The following is a 9,807-nucleotide window of genomic DNA, read 5'->3' as shown; positions in this document are numbered from 1 at the left end:
TAGAATTTGCCTCATTTATTTTCATGATTACCCTACTGTTCTGGGTTTGAGGAAGGAAAACCACAGAGGTAAATTTGTGTATTATCAGCATGACTCATTATGATTTGATGTCAACCTTATCCACTGTACAGTTATTCTTTTTTTTTTTTTAAAGACATTCTTTATTATGTTACCTATTTTGTGAGGGTTGGAGTGAAACAAATATCCAACCAAACTTAACCTTTTCCACTGTTTCCATACTGTAGCAGTAATAATAATAATAGCTTGACCATGTAGTACTTATTATGTGCCAGAAACAATTCTAAACACTCTTCATATATTACTTTTTCTTTTTAAAAAAAAAAACCTTTTTTTTTGGCTTTAATTTTATTTATTTTTGGCTGCACTGGGTCTTCGTTGCTGTGTGCAGGCTTTCTCTAGTTGCGGTGAGTGAGGGCTACTCTTCGTTGCGGTGTGTGGGCCTCTCATTGCGGTGGCTTCTCTTGTTGCGGAGCACGGGCTCTAGGGTGCGTGGGCTTCAGTAGCTGCAGCACACGGGCTCAGTAGTTGTGTCTCGCAGGCTCTAGAGCTCAGGCTCTGTAGTTGTGGTGCACGGGCTTAGTTGCTCTGGGACGTGGGATCTTCCCAGACCAGGGCTCGAACCTGTGTCCCCTGCATTGGCAGGCGGGTTCTTAACCACTGCACCACCAGGGAAGTCCCTATGTTACTTTTTCATGTAATTTATTCTATAGCTAAGTTCTCTTCAGTTTTTATTGTAATATATATAATCAAGTATCGGGCTCAGGAAGACAATATATGTGTTACGACTTGCAAGTGGAAAATTATTTGCATTTGCTTAACTATGATTTTGTGGTAAGTCCATTTAGTAAACCTCCACAACATTTCAATTCTCAAATATGTTTCATCATACTAATTCATCTTTATTAACATGTATTCATTTTTCTCATTCAACAGCCATTTTTCATGCCTACCATTTTCAAGGCTGATTAAAATATATTTTATTTTCAGACTATTTCCAAACTCAGGTGGGTTATCAGCTATAAACTTGGACATCCTTAACATTTTTATTCTAGCCCAGTTTGACCAAGATAATTCAACTTTTTGTTTAAATAAATGTTTTGAAGCTTTAGAAATTTTAAAACTTGTTTTCTACAACTAAGCTAAGATATACTTATGGTTCCCTAAATGGAAAAAAAACATAAGGGACATGACCTTAAAATAATTCAAGAACGTTTACTGATTGTTTTATCTGTACATGCTGCTGAACCTACAAGTGATGTGTGGGAAATGCCAATTAAAGCAATAGTGTTAAAGAAAATTTTTAACTAACTAAATTTGGACCTAAGAAGAGCTTTTTCCAAAATATCCTTTAAAAGTTATGACTGAAGACTCATGCTTCTAAGTTTTTTTCATTAGCATGTAAACTGTCTTCCTGAATAGATTTCCACGTTTAAAGGAAATGGCAGTTCATTTTGTAGTTGCTAATATCATGCCCATTAAAAACAGGGACTCCATGAATGTTGATTATCTGGCTGTCAAGGGTAAACACAAGAAAGTTACCAGCAACTATTTGTAACTGGTATGAATGTCATTACACTAACAGGTATACAAGGAGTATAGCTTTCTTTATTTATGTGTTTAATTCAACTTTATTTCTATTTTCAGCTCTTATTTATTTGGGGGGGAGATAAGCACACATGGAAATTAGAATACACCTGCATCTTAAAATTCATTCTGAGTCAAGTCCAACTTCTTCATCTGCCTGGGGTGAAGAGAGTGGTTTTTTGCTTTGGTTAGAGGGAGGACATCAATTCAAGGGCAGAAAGTGGATGGTAATTGATTTCTTACTTGGGTAATCAAGTGGGAGGACTGCCCACACTGGTAATACATTGGTGAGGCCTTTTCCAGCTTGACAGAATTAGCTCTAGTTGGATGTAGCTTCTCTGACTTGTTTTCCTTTACGTTAAGTAATTTCTGGATGGGGCCCATTGTTTTTTTTACTAGTGCTTTTAGAACTTGTTATTTTTTGTAAGTCTTTTTTCTCCAAGTTCAGTGACTAAAGTTTTCACAATCTTTATTTTTTTTCTGAGGCTGGTCATGGCTAAGGTATAACTCACAAGACATGGTGGGCTGCTAGAATTCATCATCCATATCTAACTCTTCAACTTCAGGGTAACAGCCCTGTGACCTTCTATCCAAGATAGAAGTTTTTAGTTTCCTTTCTTGGGTCTTTAGGTTTTAGAAACCTTCTCATTTACCCTGGACGAGTCTCCTGCCGCCATCCTTGTGTCTGCATCCTCTGGACTTTCCTTGTTTGGTTTGGTTTGGTTTTCTCTGAGACTTTGTGTTTTGGCTTCTTAAAGTTGTCTGAAGCAACCTCCAAGGGGGATAGAACTTCTTAATGCTGCTGTCTTCTCTTTCCTTCTCTTTCTTGACACCACTAGAGGTTGATTTCTCCTTTGTTCTGTCTCCTGAGAGCAGCCTTTGGTTTTCCTCTTTGGAGACTGCCTTGTGTGATTTCTTGCTGATCAAAGCAGAGGAATTTTCATCATGCTTGGCACCCACCAGGAGTTTTTTTCCTTGTGGGAAGATTTGTGCTTCTTGCTTTGACTCACAACCTCTTTCCTCTGGGGTTCACCCAGGTATCATTCTTGACGGATCCCCAGACTGTCTTGGAAGGCATTAGTGTGGCCAGGCTTGTGGCAAGGTGGTCACGATGACCGGGGGGAGCTGGAGTATTTCTCTTTCCCTATGTGGAAAGCTAGAATGGGATGGAGTTGGGTATTTCCTCCCCCCAGGTCAGTAAGGCTCTGACAAAACACCGATGGGTTAGACACTGGAAAAATAGTTCCCCTTAAGGTCAGACCTTGCTAAGAATAACAGAATCATCAAACATATTTTATAAAGGGCCACTTTTCCCTTCTCCTTCCCACAAGCATGAGGGGATTTTTCTTCGATCTTCACTGCGAGAAACTTGTGGAGCTCTAGGAGCTTTTTACCTAGCTGTAGGTAAAACCCCCAAAAGTGTGCCCCCCTCTCCGATGCCACAGAGTCTTTAACTCACAGGTCTGTCCACCCCAAACCTCTAGCAAATTACAGTTTAGGTTTTTCTACTCCAGCAATACCCCAGTATCTGATATTTTCAGCCTGTGGTCTCAAGAGGCCCTTTGAGAGCCCTTGAAAAATATGTTCCCATTTTTATCTGAGTTATGGAGTTTAGGTCAGTTTATTTCATGTATGTGTAACCTTGACAAAGACAGTAAGACACTGTCTTGCTGACTCAGGAAGAAATCAAATAACAGCTCCTGGGAACTGCCCACGTATTGGCCCTGAGGTTGAAAAGTCCTTACCATACTCAGAACAAAATCCAGAATGACTAGGGGGTGTGTGTGTGTGTGTGGTAGACACAGGGTTTGAGTGCTCTGAAAGACAGGAAAAGACACTTAAATGGTTAGACAGGAAAGACAGGTTAGCTAGGAAAGCTACAATAGAGGCAAAATGCAGAGGAATTTGGACCAGTGAAAAATGGGAAAAGCTGTCAGAGTTTGTGTGCCTACTTATGATGACCTCACATAAGCAAGCACAGAGGCTGGATACAAATCCATATTTCCCAACTTTCATGCCAAGATTCTTTCCACTACTCTGTACCGCCTCAAAAATTGTTGAATTTAGTTCTTATCCCATTTTAATAGCAACAAAATACCCATTTTTCTAAATAAGTGATAGTTTCAGCTTTAGTTAGTGTGCTGGGTTCTATCCAAGTACGTGAGAGCCCAATTTGCCCAGTGTTCTGGGATTCAGATGGTTCTGAAACACCAGATAAAGGCAAAAGCTTGGCCTGCAAATATGACTGTGTCACGTTCATAGTAATTACTAGGGCTGATGCATCAGGCTTGGTTAATAGAGAAAATTAGAATGAAATATTGGAATGAATGAGATTTAAACTAAGAGAACTATGTCCAGGATTCAAATCCCAGCTCTACCACTTACCAGTTATTCTATACAATAACAACAACAACAAAACAAACAAAATACAAAAAGTTAAAAATGAACTGCTCTTCTGAATCGATTTAATGTGAATAAAAAAATAATACTTGGGCTTCCCTGGTGGCGCAGTGGTTAACAATCTGCCTGCCAATGCAGAGGACACGGGTTCGAGCCCTGGTCTGGGAAGATCCCACATGCCGCGGAGCAACTGGGCCCGTGAGCCACAACTACTGAGCCTGCGCGTCTGGAGCCTGTGCTCCGCAACAAGAGAGGCCGTGACAGTGAGAGGCCCGCGCACCGCGATGAAGAGTGACACCCACTCGCCGCAACCAGAGAAAGCCCTCGCACAGAAACGAAGACCCAACACAGCCAAAAATAAATTTAAAAAAAAAAAAAAAGAGTAAATATGTTAAAAAAAAAAAAATAATAATAATACTTAACCTTTACTTTATACCAGCATACACTTATTATAAGTAAGGTATATGTCGAAAACTAGATTCATTTCTTATTATAATTTGTAATTACAATTACAAATCTGGATTTATAACAGTAGCATTTGCCTTTTAGCTGGCTACAGACGTTGAGTGCAAACAGGATTCCCAGTAATCAACTTCCCACCAAGATGTTTCATCAACATAATCAGAATGTCCTCAAGAATGGGGAGAAGGAGAGTTGCTGACTAGCTGTGTGGCACAGTTCCGGGCACTTACAAAGTTCTCAGCAAAAATTTTTGGTTTAAAATAAATGGAACACAAATTAGACATTTAGAGCCAAGGATGGTGTCCTTTGATAAAACAGTTAATGAGAGAAAATGGAGCTATTACCCATGCGTGGACCAATATTACCAGACAGGAAAAAGAATAATTGTCCTGTTAAAGCTAATCTAACAAGCCAAAGCATGATTATTTATTAAAAGTCTTTGGTGTCATTCCTCCAACAAGTTCCAGATGCTGTGCATGAATTTTTTAAAGCATGGAATATTCAAAACTAGCACTGAGGTGTTGGGAAAGAAGGTTGGGAAGAGTAAAACTCAGTGATGCTTAAGAAAAGTTGGGAAGAGCAGGCCACAGCAACTTTTTAAAATTAGTTTTATACTGTGAACTTTAATATGTACACAAAATTGTATGAACATACGTGTAACCTAGCAAACCGCATGCACACGAATTTGAACATACACGTAACCTAGCAAACCGCATGCACACAAACTGCATGAACATACACGTAACCTAGCAAACCTCGTGCACACCAAGTGCATGAACACACGCGTAACCTAGCAAACCGCACGCACACCAAAATATCATGAACATAGGGAACTGCTCTAAACTGAAGAGACACTTTATGTAACCACCTCCATCAAGGAAAAGAGCATCGTCAGCACTCCCAGAGGCCACTTCTGAATTACAACATCTCTTCCTCTGGAGCTCACCTTATCCTGCTTGGAACAGAAATCACTTATTTGCTTTGTTTTATAGGACTATCACTTTAGAATGCATCCACAAATGAAACTACTTAGTTTTGCATATTCTTGAGTTTTATATAAATGGAATCGTGTTACATGTCTATTTACATATTTTAGTCAACATTAACATTTTAAAATATCACCATGGACTCACGATGTATTTCCTCTTCAAAAAATAATATATATGGCTTATCTCTGTCCACTGACAAGGCCTAAAAGTAATAACTAAGGCAGTAACAATAAACATCCCCTGCACCCAAATAATATAATATTCTATCTACTATTGATTCCTTCTAGGTATTTTTCATTTCAGTTATTGTATTGTTCAACTCTGTTTGCTCTTTATATCTTCTAGCTCTTTGTTAAACATTTCTTGTATCTTCTCAGTCTGTGCCTCCATTCTTTTTCCAAGATCTTGGATTATCTTTACTATCATCACTCTGAATTCTTTTCTGGGTAGATTAATATTCTATCTAAAGGAACCAAGACCTCTTAGATAAACAGCCACTTCCAAGTCTGGAGCAAGAAAAGTACTACATGAGCCTGGAATGACTTGTTAAACCTCAAAATGAGGATGATATTAAACACAATGGGAATGGAAAACAGGTGCAAGACATGGAGATGAGAAGGATCTTGGTCTTTTAAATGAATTCTGCAACAGATAAATGATAGATGATGCATGGATGAATTATGGAAGGATAGATGGAGGGATGGTTGGAAAGATGGATGGAAGTTTGGATAGATGAATAGTTGAATGATGTATATTCAGTTAAACTGCAATGGGGCTCTTTCTTTCCTAATATTACATGCTTTATGCTGTAATTTTATATTTCTTAGGATTTTTTTTCTCTTTCATGTATCTATTGCTCTGATCATGTGAATAGAATTGATAGCTGTCAACCAAATCATCATGGAATCAGAATGATGGATGAGGTAAAATCTCAGCTCTTCCTTAAAAGCTGCATTGAATAAGCAGGCTCAAAGTAATGTAATGTATCCCAATATATAATATTGGGATATTACATATATTGGGATATGTAATATCCCAATATTTCCCAGTATTTCCTGAAGGTTATGTGAGGAAGCTTTGGTTGCTAGTTGTTGTTTTGCTTCACCTAACAAAATGAATTCTTTAGGTTCAGTGATGTAACCTGCCTGGTTAAAACCTTTCGATGGCTCTGTATCAGCCACAGAATATAATTCAAGCTCCCTCTGCAGCTCTCATTCTCTGGTCCCTTCCTACCTCTCCTGTCTCATCTTTCTCCTATCTTATTTTTTATTGGTTAGCCACTCAAAACCACTTTATTAGTTCCCTGTGAATGTTTTGCAATTTCTCTTTATGATGGCTCTGCTGGGAATCATATCCACTGTCCTCTAGCCCTGTCCTTTGCCCCAGTTAATTAACTCCTAATGTGCCTTTAATATACAAGACTGCCTCCTATAGAAAACTTTGCCTTATTGCAACTTGACATTGGAGTGCTTATATCTTCAGGGCCTAGCAAAGGGCCTAAAATATGCAGGAAATATTTATTTGTTATGCTTTATAATTAATGGTATGTAGTTTTTTAAAAAAATGTTAAAACAGGAAGCCTTTATTATTTGAGTCAAGTTTGATTGACTGTAACATGTTTACTTAAAGTATTTATGTATACATATAATTATATGTATATTCGACACATCTGTTTAAAACATAACTCAGACTTTTTCAAGTTATCATATCTAGGAAGACCCAGTATCTCAGATTAAGGGAGCAAAGTCTTATTTACAGGAGCAGAATTACAAGCAAGCACTTGAATTAATATTAAGCTAATATTTGGCTATGGTTTCTATACATGAGCCTATGGTGAGTCTTTAGCCAGAAGAGACACATTCATGTACAACCATTTAGACAATCACTAGAAACCTTCAGATAAAAGTAATTGTTTTGTGTACCATGAGGTGAAGTAATCAGCTTGAAAATTTGTCCTGAAATGAAGTAATCACATTTTTGGGCATCCTATAGCTAGATTGTAATGCTTTTTTCACTGCTTTTAATTTCATACATTTTTAAGCCCAGTGAGAAATCTCAGTTGAACTAGCTTTCTCCTTTCTTTTAGAATTTAATATAATTGTTTTTATTAAAATTTGTTTTACCTCCTGCAGTGCTAACATACTGGCTAAGTATATCAATCAAAATTTTATTGTATTATCTTGTAACCTTTTAAAATAATTGACCAGACAATAAAAATAAAAATGGACATTAATTATATCAAGGAAAGTTTTACTTCCTTTTCAACTTGGTACATTTTTCTTCTCCAAATGCTTTGAAATTGCTAAGAACAATTTGATGATACCAATAATAAATCTGGGTAACTATGTTGAGTAGATATAAAATGATAAACTTAACAGAATTTACATTAGAGCATTTTTCTGATTATCAGAGTGAGATGAGAAAATTAATATGTAAACAATTAAATTATACCCAGATGAAATAGATATTTGGTAATGTTATCACCAACATTTTATTGACATCTCAAAGGAAAAATACTTTAGAAAAGTTACTTGCCTATATTCAAAAGATGTTCATTAAAATATATTTTTGAAAGACTTAACTCATGAATTATGCTATTGTTTTCTATGCCCTTTTTATATCTTTTATATATTTATATATGTATATATATATATTTTCTTGACTATTTTGTTACAACATTTGCATTTACAATACAGAAGAGTATATAAACTGATTCATCAGGAAAGTTTTGATTACTGTAATAATTTTCTCTTTCTTAGCTACCTTGAAAGTAAAATTAAATTCTAGAATGAAGTGTCATGTTTTCTTTACAAATTAAAAACAAAGAAAAGAGCAATATCTTTGCTCCTTGGAAAGTTTTATGTTGAAATCATAAATGGGAGTTCAACATAATTGAGAAAGTAATGGGACATTTTTGGGGCTTAAGGTTTCCCTTTATAATATTAAAAGGTATTAACACCTATCTTAGAGTAGCATTATTATAACATTAAGTGGACTATTCTATCCTTCACCAGATTGTGAAGTAATGTTTCTGGTAATATTACAAAACACAGTGACTTTGGAATCCCATCATTCTTGACCGCTGGAAACTAGTTTTCTACTAGATTCCATAACAGCAGACATTTCTGGGTACACCCTGGAAATAGTCATAAATGAAATTTAGTTATTATTTATACCTTGACCATCTATTTGGCTGTGAGGACCAATCTTTTTCCTCTTAGCAGATTGCTTTGTTGTTATCACCTGATCATCTCTAGGAGTTCTTGGACTGAACTTCCCCCGGGATATATACTTTATTCCTATACTACTTTCAAGCTTGGATGGATATTGTTTGCTTATTTCCCCCAAAATATCAGCTGAGATCATGGTGGACCTTTTGATAAACACTCAGTGATAGTGAACAGTAAAACCTACAGCTTATAATTAGACTTGGTGTGTCTCAGTACCCATAGGCCCAGGCATGACATCACATACGTAATTAATTATGCAGCAATATCCTTTCAACTTTCAGGATTAAGGTTTATAAAGCATCTGCTAGGCACTGTCCTGGATGCTAGAGATACACGTGTAAGCAAACAGATAAAAATCCCTGCTGTCATGAAGCCTAACTTCTAGTGAGGAAACAGACAAAAATGACAGACATAATACAGAAATAAATAGGTATAATGTGATAAATATTATTAAAAACAGATTGGGTGCAGGTAGTTTGGGAGTTTCTGGGTAGGGTACTGTAATTTAAACTGGGACGCTTAGGATTTGACTCATTGAAATATGACATCTGGGTGAAGAATGGAAGAGCTAAGAAAATTAACTGTGGACCAGAATGAGGTCTAGATGGAGGAGGAGGAGGACGCCGAGCTCACCTCCCCGCCACAAACATATAAAAAATACATCTGTATGTGGAGGAACTGTCTTGCTGTAAACAATCTAGAGGGTGGCAGAAAGGCGATTCTACACCCAAGGCTGTAAAGAAAGATCCACATGGAGTCTGGCGGGAAGAGAAGTGATCAGGTGGGGACCTATGCCCCTAGCAGGGCACACAGAAGGGAAGGGGGACATCATGAGCTCGGGGACTCATCCTGGGGAGTGACGAGTCTGAGCCAAATATCCAGCATCCCCGCCCCAGGGTCCGACACCCGGGAGATGAGTCCCCTTAGCTGGTTGGAATACCAGTGGGACTGACCCAGGGCTGTAGGAAACCAAGATTCTGCTCATGAAGAGCACAGGCAAATACTTGCTTACTCCTGGGAACAAGGAGGAGGAAGTAGACTGAAAGCTGCCTGGGGCTTTGGCCAGTTTCCCCTGCCCTCCCCAGCCCACATCAGGCACCTGCTCCAGGCTCTGTTGCTCC

At 37.7% G+C, this 9,807-nt stretch overlaps 1 long non-coding RNA gene across 1 annotated transcript; it reads right to left on the bottom strand.

The window, feature by feature from the left end:
• Positions 1–340: 340 nt before the first annotated feature.
• LOC309631497 lies at positions 341–6,467 on the bottom strand. Its single transcript, XR_014246314.1, has 2 exons — positions 4,429–6,467; positions 341–4,099 (listed from the first exon to the last, which is right to left on the bottom strand). It is a non-coding gene; the product is annotated as an uncharacterized lncRNA (long non-coding RNA).
• Between the last annotated feature and the right edge of the window lie 3,340 nt (positions 6,468–9,807).

This window comes from Balaenoptera borealis (assembly GCF_965194805.1).
Source record: "Balaenoptera borealis genome assembly, chromosome: 6".
NCBI classification, from domain to species: domain Eukaryota; kingdom Metazoa; phylum Chordata; class Mammalia; order Artiodactyla; family Balaenopteridae; genus Balaenoptera; species Balaenoptera borealis.
This window is presented reverse-complemented; position numbering and strand designations above follow the sequence as displayed.